Source organism: Rutilus rutilus, assembly GCF_951802725.1.
Source record: "Rutilus rutilus genome assembly, chromosome: 18".
Lineage (NCBI taxonomy): Eukaryota > Metazoa > Chordata > Actinopteri > Cypriniformes > Leuciscidae > Rutilus > Rutilus rutilus.
The window spans coordinates 7,089,014-7,098,905 of record NC_140231.1 but is presented as its reverse complement, the minus strand read 5'-3'; positions in this window follow the sequence as shown (position 1 = coordinate 7,098,905).

The following is a 9,892-nucleotide window of genomic DNA, read 5'->3' as shown; positions in this document are numbered from 1 at the left end:
GACAATAGCGGAGGAGAGTACTCAATATGATATAGACTAGAGGAAGAGGATTTCGGAAGTCTGATGCTTGAATCAGGTGTTTGTGGCTACCTTTACAAGCCGCATTGTAGCGAAGAGCAGCCGAGGCAGAAGACCTGCCTGCCGCGGACGAGGAGCCCGGACTGGCTCGGGTTAGGGCGGACTGGTGGCGCCGGTGATCTCACTATGCAACTACGAACCGCTACAAACACAGAGATAGAGTCCGTCTGTGGCAAAATCTCTGAATCAGACGAGGACACGGACGTTTGTGTTGTGAACTAGTTTCCTAGTTTCGCACCGCATATGTTCTGACTGAACATCCAGGTACCATGCAATAATTCACCTTTTCGAAAGAAATACAAACGAGGAGTAATGCACTAATGAGTTCGCCAACTAACTAGACATTTTGTGTGAATGTGAAATTAATTTCAAGCTCTGGTGGTAGCTAGACTTGTAGACGGAAGAGTGATTTCTCTTATAGGCAGATATGCGCTTTCTGGATTAGTGGGAGTGGCTTGCGGAGCTGTGCAATGTGGTGCATTGTGGGAGTTGTTGTCTTTCATACAAATGCGTCCTGAAGTTATTTTTTGTCTTTTCTCGGTCACAAAGGCACCAAATTCAAAATTTCTTTTACATTTCGACTACATATATGACCCACTTTAAATAAAAAACAATGTTCAAATGGGTGAAATGCCCCTTTAATAGTGGTCCCTTATTGACTGAACTTAGCCTGCTATGTTTGGAATAAAAACTGGACAAATGAACGAGACAGTCATAATTGAACTGGAAGATTGCCCTGACACAGATGTAATTGACATTGTCCATCTGGTATGTACAACATAAAATCTGCCTCTGATCATTGTTTTGTGCAAGTAAAAATGACTGTGAAAATAAATTAGAATATTTGAACTTTTTAAATATTTTTTGCTAAATTTGATTTTATTACAGCTTCAAAGACCAAATACTCTTTCTGATGATGAGCGTGCAAAAGTGAATGACCTGGCTGTCAGTTGGGATCTGCCTCGGGTCACTGTGGAAAACAGACTGTGGCTAGCCCAAAGCCTTCTTCACCATGCTGTAAGTTTAACCTTTTTAAAACATCTTTTTTTTTTTTAAACCATTTTTGTTATAATTTATGAAAGACTGCAACAATTAAATACTTCAGGTCATTGGCCGGCGAGAGAAACAGATGCAGCAGTTGAAAAAAGGACTGAAGGATACTGGAGTTTTTGCGCATGGTCAAGGAACGACCTTCTCTCATTGAAGTCCTATTCCCACGATCATCTTCCCTGACAATTGATGCACAGGTAATGTACCATGAAATTTAAGTCAACACTTTTACCATACATCTGTTTCTTAACCACACCTATCATATCACTTTTGAACAGAGGTGTGAAGTCCAAGTTCAAAAAGTAAAAGTCCTCTTCAGTATTTTGTTCCAATCACCTGGATTTGCTAATTAGCACCGTTTTTCAGCCAGGAGACAGAACTAATTAGTGAAATCAGCTCAGAGTTCATGGGTGAAATAAACATATGGTTGGACTTCTACTTTCTGACCCCTGGACTTTACACCTCTGCTTTTGAAGACATGAATTTAAAAACAGAATTGTTGTAGATTGCTTGTATTCCTCATTTATGTGGATTTTGGAACTTAACTTGTTAGTCTTTCACTTGCATTGTATGACCCTAAAAACAGAAACATTCTTAAACTTTAGTGTGACCTGAGTTTCTTTTAGCAAAAAGAAAGTCATACATATCAGAAGACAGTGACTAAATTGTAAGAGAATTAAAAAATTTTGGTGAATTATCCCTTCTAAGTTCTACTTGATGATTTCAAGAGTTTTCACAGTGTAATGCTATGTAATTTTGTAGCATCAATTCCAGGGTGTAGTCTTATAGTACCAGTAGTGGCTAAGTGGCTACAAGTTGTCACGGTTTCCAGTCAATCACTACATTTCCCATCATCCTCCCTGGCCCTCACCTGCATGAACTTTCCAATCACAGATCACCATCACCTGTCACCAATCATCACTGATCATCATCCAGCACTATTTAACACATCCCTCAGCAGCAGGGCCGTTTGAAGGAATTTGGGGGCCCCAAGCAAAATGGACATGGAGCCCCCCCCCCCCCCCCCCCCCCTCAATTAATTAATTAATTAATTCTTTTTTTAATTCTTTTTTTAATTAAAACTAGCATCATAAAATATGATTTCTTTTTACTTTGAGCAATTCTGGAGCTATAATTGACTCTTCTTAGGATCATATAAAACAAAACAGCTCCTTGGAAAAAATAAATGTAATTGTATTTATGTATTGTAGTAGTTAAACAAATGTTTATTTTAGTTAAGATTAACATTTGCATTGTATTCGGACTTCCCGGTGAGATGGCGGACGAGACAGACGCATAGTAAATAGCTCTCCGAAGTCGGTGAACTAGAACTCCACAAAACCCAAAAAACTCGATACAGAAAAGCTGGAGAACATAGCATGAGTGGAACAGGATCACGGAAAGGCCTGAGAAGACAAAAAGAAACGACCGGAGTCCCTGAAAACCCAAGAAGTGTCCGCGAAGGGACAGAGGAGATTATGAGCGAGGCGGATCCAGACCATGCTAAGCTAATGCTAGAGGGGCTAGCTAAGCTTAGCAGCGAGATTCAAGACTTCAAAACGACTATGAGATGCGAACTAACCTCGTTCAAAACCGAGCTTAAAGAAGACATAACATCACTCCGTCAAGATATGGAGCGGAAATTCAGAGAAAGCAGTAGTATGCTGGAAGATCAAAAGGCTGGACTGGCGGAGGCCCAAGCTCGCATCGTGGAACTAGAGGAGTGGAATACGGAGGCTAATGTTTCGCTTCAGAGTATGATAACTCATACACGAAGCATGCAAGACAAGATAACAGATCTTGAAGCAAGGTCAAGGAGAAATAATATCAGAATATTTGGTCTATTGGAAGAAAGTGAAAAGGAGTCTGTGATGACGTATTTGGACCAGCTTTTTAAAAGGGAGCTGAATCTACCGGAAGACACCGAGCTGCATATGCAACGAGCACACAGAACCCCTCCCTTTAAGCCAAAGCCAGGAGAACGGCCCAGGGCAATTGTGGTCAACTTTTTGGAGTTTGAAACCAAAGAGATGATTCTGAAGAAAGCTTGGGAGAAGAAGATACGAGTTGCAGACAGGCCGATTCAGTTTGACCACGATTACCCCACGGAAATAGTGCAAAAACGGCGCGCTTATACGGGCATTAAAAAAGTGCTGAAGGAACGAGGCATCCGCTTCCAGACCCCCTATACTAAGATGCGGATTTTCTGGAACGAAGGCACCAAAAGTTACAACAACGCCACGGATGCAGTATTGGATCTAAGAGCCAGGGGATACGAAGTGAATCTACCAGAGGAGAGTGGCGGAAGGAACAACCGCATCAATGCAGCTACAGGATGGGAGCGAGTCGGTCGCGGTGGAGCTACGTTGGAGGAACGCACACGGGACAAGCTGCGGGAATATCAGAGACTCCAACAAGACCAAAGACAGAAACAATGAGGTAACGGTTCCGTTAGGGGACCCGGTATAATGCGGAGTCAACTGGGCTAATGTATTATTTAATAACTCGACCTGATACAAGAGCCCAGGGCTTTTCAAATTTGACACGCGTATACATAAATGCCGACAGAGGGGAGCTATAAAGAGTATGTTGGACATTGCTAGACCAGGGAATCCACAAGGATGTTCTAAAGTGTCTAGGAGCAGGCCCTCACTTGCAGTGAGGTTTTCCTGCCCACCCACCAACAGGGGGAATGGGAAAGGTCTTGAGACATCCCTTTATTGGAAGTCACTTGTTCAGTGTTGTTTAATTTTTCAATTATTGTTGTTTTGTTATTGTTTGGCTGGGTACACAATTACATATCTAAATATAATATGATGCATATTTTAAATATTTTGTCACTGAATGTGAATGGTCTAACTACCCCAAGAAAAAGAGGGAAGGTAATACAAAAATTACGAAAAGAAAAGGTACAATTCGCGTTACTACAAGAGACACATCTGCATGATGAGGAACATGAGAAACTAAAAAAAATGGGATTTAGAAATACATATTACAGTTCATTTAAACAGGGTCGTAAAAGAGGAGTGGCAATTTTGGTATCTAATTCTACAAAGTTTAACTTGGAAAAGGAGATTAAAGAAAAGGAAGGCCGATATGTTATAGTAAAAGGAAGGTTGGCAGATGAGATGGTCACAATCGTGAATGTTTACGCTCCTCCTGAAAGCGACAAGCATTTTTTTAAATCAATGTTTAATACCATCGCAACTGAAGCCGAAGGAACCCTAATTTGTGGAGGGGACTTTAACATAATCTTAAACCACAAATTGGACACAACGAGTGTTAAGAAAAATAAAAATTATTTGACCAGATTTGTAAAATTGTCAATGGAAGAATTAGGATTGACAGATATTTGGAGGAATCTAAATCCTTTTAAAAAAGATTATACCCACTACTCCTCCAGTCACAATGTACATTCGAGGATAGATTATTTTTTTGTTAATAAATCCGATAGATATAAAGTGGATGAATGTAAAATTGGCTGTGCAGATGTTTCAGATCATAATGCTTTATATTTAAAAATTAACATTACAAGTAGGAAAAAACAAACTCTGTGGAGATTAAACACAGGTATTTTGAACAATGTGAAAATAGTTCAGGAAATTAAAAAAGAAATCAAACAATATATTGAACAAAACGATAATGGCGAAGTGAACCCGACAGTTGTGTGGGATGCCCTTAAAGCGGTAGTACGAGGGAAGTTGATATCCAGAACAGCTTGGCTGAAAAAAATAAAAATAAAATCATATGAGGATTGTTGTGAAAAGCTCAAAGAATTGGAACAGAAATTCCTGAAAACGAAAACATCAGAAATTCATCAGCAGATTTTAGAAACCAAAAGACGCATCGGTAACATACTAGAGGAAGAAGTGGAAAAAAAACACATTTATTTTAGACAGCGTTACTATGAGACGGGACCAAGATCCGTAAAACTCTTAGCCAAAAGATTAAGGAAGCAAAAAGAACTAAGCTCAATCTATAAAATTAAAGATCCACACACTAACACAGTAACTCATAAGCCAGAAGAAATTGAGAATATCTTTAAAACCTTTTATGAGAAACTTTATACACAACCTCCCTCTGCAAGCGAAGAAGAGATGAGAAACTTTCTCCAATCGCTAGATCTCCCTTCAATTGGAGTGAGCCAAAATAATGCATTAACAGCTGAGATAACACAAGAGGAGATACTTAAAGCTATAAATACATTAAAAAATAGCAAGGCACCAGGAAGCGACGGTTTCCCAGCCGAATGGTACAAAATGTTTAAGAATGATTTAATAACAATTCTACATAAATCTTTGAATTGGACTCTAAGAGAAAATTCAATGCCTTTGTCGTGGTCAGAAGCAGTAATATCAGTTATTCCCAAACCAGGTAAAAACAGGGAATGCTGCGCTAATTATAGACCAATTTCAGTACTAAATATTGACTATAAAATATATACATCAATAATTTCTAGAAGAATAAATACCTTTGTATCAGAACTAATTGATGAAGATCAGACGGGGTTTATACGTGGGCGCCAGACACATGATAACATCCGAAAAACTTTACATATCACAGAGAAGGCACAGAGGGAAAAAAGGAGTACAGTTATACTCAGTATAGATGCGGAAAAGGCATTTGACTGCGTTAATTGGAACTTTTTATATCAAGTCTTGGGAAAAATGGGGTTTAATGATAATTCAGTGGGAATAGTTAAAACACTGTACAGTCAGCCAACTGCCAGAATAAAAATAAATGGAAACCTTACAGACAAAATTAATTTACAAAGATCCACTAGGCAGGGGTGTGGGCTTTCGCCTACGCTCTTCTCAATTTGTATCGAACCTCTGGCACAAGCAGTACGACAAAGTCAAGAAATCAAAGGAGTTATGATAAATGGGGTAGAGCACAAAATCGGGCTTTTTGCAGATGATGTGATAGCATTCCTAGAGGAACCAAACACATCATTGCCTAAATTGATGAATCTCTTGGAATCCTTTGGATATTTATCTGGATATAAAATAAATATTTCAAAAACCCAAATTCTGAGATTTAATTATATACCTTCTAAAAACATAAAAAAATCCTACAAATTTAATTGGAAAATGGAATCAATCAGATACCTTGGAGTAGAAATAACACAAGACTTTTCAGATATCAACAATAAAAATTATAAGCAAGTTCAAGACAATATACTAAAGGATATAGAGAAATGGACCACTTTACCATTGGATTTTAGTTCCAGGATTGAAATAGTAAAAATGAATATTTTACCCAGATATTTATACTTATTCCAAGCACTCCCAGTAGAGGTTACTCAAATACAATTTACAACTTGGGATAGAATAATATCCAGATTTATTTGGGAAAGTAAGAGGCCTCGGGTGAAGTATGGAACCCTTCAGTTACCCAAAGAGGAAGGAGGGATGGCATTACCAAGGTTAAGAGACTATTATTATGCGGCACAATTGAAATATGTACATGGGTGGTGTAACCCAAATTTTGAAGGTAAATGGAAAGCGATTGAAATGGGGACATTGAAACAGCCAATTCAAAACTTCCTCGGAGATAAAGACACATATGAACAAAACAAAAGCCGCCTAGATGCAATAACTAAACATACATTTAGTGTCTGGTATAGAATAATTAAGAGGTATAAACTCCAAAAACATGTAGCAAAATTAAAATGGATAGCATACGATAATAAATTTATGCCGGCTAAATTAGATCATAGTTATAAATATTGGATAACCAAGGGAGTCACAGCCTGGTGTGTTTTGGAGAACAATGGGAAATTGGAGAGTTTCCAAAGTCTGACACAGAAATACTTATTTGGCAAACAGGATTTTTATCGTTATCTTCAAATGAGAGACTATTATAGAAGAGAGATTCGGGTGGATCCCTCCATAGAAGAGAGCGGTGTTGTTCAAATAATGGCAAAAGCCTACAAAGACAGTAGTATTAGGATCATTTCTGCATTATATAAAGCCTTAATAAACAATGATAAACACACAACTCAAAAAGTTAAACTAAAATGGGAAAAAGAATTTAACATAGAAATTGATGATATGGATTGGCTAGACATGTGGAAATTACACCATACAACGACCGGCTCGCGGATATGGAGGGAGTTCGCCTGGAAAAATCTGATAAGATTTTTTATCACACCCAAATTAAAAAGTAAACAATTACAGAGGCAACAGAAATGTTGGAGAGAATGTGGGGAGACAGATGTTGACCATTCACACATTTTTTGGAATTGTCCGAAACTTCTAGAGTTTTGGGAAAATACTTGTACTACCATGTGCCAAGTCTTGGGATATACAATTCCTTTGAAACCTGAGGTTTTGTATTTGTGTAATTTTTGTGATGGTACTATTCATAAATGTGACGAATATTTGGTTAAAATAATGTTGATAGCAGCAAAAAAATCTATCACGAGGAAATGGGGGAAAGCTACAGTGCCATCAAAGGAACAATGGATAACTACAATTGAGGACATATTCCTAATGGAGAAATTGACATACAGACTGAGACTACAAGAACCACAATTGGAAAGCAAATGGGAAAAATGGTCACAGTACAAGCAAAGTAATTTATAAGGATGTAAACCCAGTCATGTTAATATTGTTATTGTTCTGTGTTAAAAAAGTTCAATAAAATGTAAGTAAAAAAAAAAAAAAAAACATTTGCATTGTATTCATAATGTCAAAATAAAACCGACGTAATGTTACTTGAAGGCATTATAGCCTACTATTCCTGCCAAAGTATGTGAATGTTTCTCACTAGATCTCGCAGCGATGTTATTACTTCTGTGGCGAATTCAAATGCTTTCTTTACTAGATCTCTTATAAGCGCTGTGTAGTAACAGTGTCGCATGATCATGATCGGCTCGCGCTGCACTGGTCCAAACTGATAAACAACGGTCCGTCAACCACACAATAACGAGTAGCTCAGTTTCGTTCCGCTTACATTACGTTTGCCATTTGATGTTGGGCAATGTTGTGGTCGCGCCGGCGTCTCTACATTATGAGCGCGCTTGCCACGCGCAACGCGCCTACATTTGAAATAACGAAATTTTGGTCGGCAGGAAAAATTATCCAACGAACCGTTCGGTTTGAAAACGCGTACCGAACACCGAACCGAAAGCCTCGTACCGAACGGTTCAATACGAATACGTGTATCGTTACACCCCTACTTACCACTATCTTGTTTTTTCTTATCCTCTTCCTTTCTCTTCATTATTTTCTGGCTTCCTGAAGCATAATTCCGCTTCATGATGACTGCCGAGGAGTTTTTGTATTTTGCCGGCAGCAGAGATCACGTGATTGGCTGGCTGCTGTCAGCGACTACTGAGAGGGGCCCCCTTGAGGGGGATCCCGATAACAGTGTCATTGCACTTTACTGCATTGACTCAAAGGGGCGCTCACACAGTTTGTCGTTGCATTTTATTCTTAACCAGTCGTTGTCTTGGGTTGCCTGCCTTGTCGCGACGGGCCTGCTCAGCAGTTCACCGGGGTCTGGTCTTGTCTTTGATTAGTACTATGACAAGCGTTACAATCAACTCACCTGAGATACCGCTGTTCCTATTTATTTTCCTCGTCTTTGATTAGCGCAACAGACTGCTCACCCGAGTGACCGTCATTCCCGATTACTTACCTGTAGTGATGGGGACGAGACCGCCTATGCCAAGACCTAGTCTTTAGGAGTCGAGACCAAGACCATAAAAACATGTCAGTTTTCATATTCATGATTTAATATCACCCCAGTTAATAATCAACAGTTAGGCCTACAGACTAAGCTAGATTGGGAATTGTTTAGAGGAGCAGTCTTAACGTCTTAATATGGACTATGCTTTTACTATCATTAAAAAAAATCCCTACCACATGCATCATCTTCTGCCTATTTTTCTAAACTGCTTCAACAGTGCTGCTCTGTCATCAACATGTTAAGCCCACCCTGACTTTTTTAATCATAGTTAGGACATGCAGAGCAAATAAAAATTTTCTAGTGGTATGTATTCTAGTGGACTAGTGATGGGGACGAGACCGCCTATGCCGAGTCCGAGTCAAGACCGAGTCTTTGAAGGGTCGAGACCGAGTCTTTGAAGGAACAAGTCCGAGACGAGTCAGAGAAAGCAGAAATCGGTCTCGAGACCGAGACCGGACTCGTGTACTACATCACTACTTACCTGAAGTTCCGATCTTCCCGTCATCGCTGATCTTCATCACCCTGGTTCATCTCGTCCTCTTCATTCCTGCAACACCATTCATTTATTCTGTTCAGCTAAGTCCTCATCATCGCATCTGCATTATCTCTCTGCATCGTTCACCCTCTGCACTATAAATAAACTTGTTGATATTCACCACAACCTTGTCTGCCTTCTTCTGATTGTGACACCAGTACTGCATCAATTTATTTTGTGACATTATACTAGATGATCCTGGAAAAAGTAATATGGCCAAACCCTGACAGTGATGATGAGAAGAACTTCGGTCTGGAAACATGCTGCAGAATCACATACTATTTCCGGCAATATATTGAACAAGGTAATTTATTCTCTCTTTGTACATGTTTAATATTGCATTTTTAAGATGTAATTTGCTGGGTTGGGTTTGTGTGGTTATTTCATTGTAAGACGACATGAAGATGTCTTATATGAAAATGTCATGTCAGTGTTAATGTCACATTTATTCAATTATCATATAAACTAACACATAACTAACATGTTAAGAACAAACGGGTACACCACAAGATCTGAAAAATCTTGAGTTTTGGG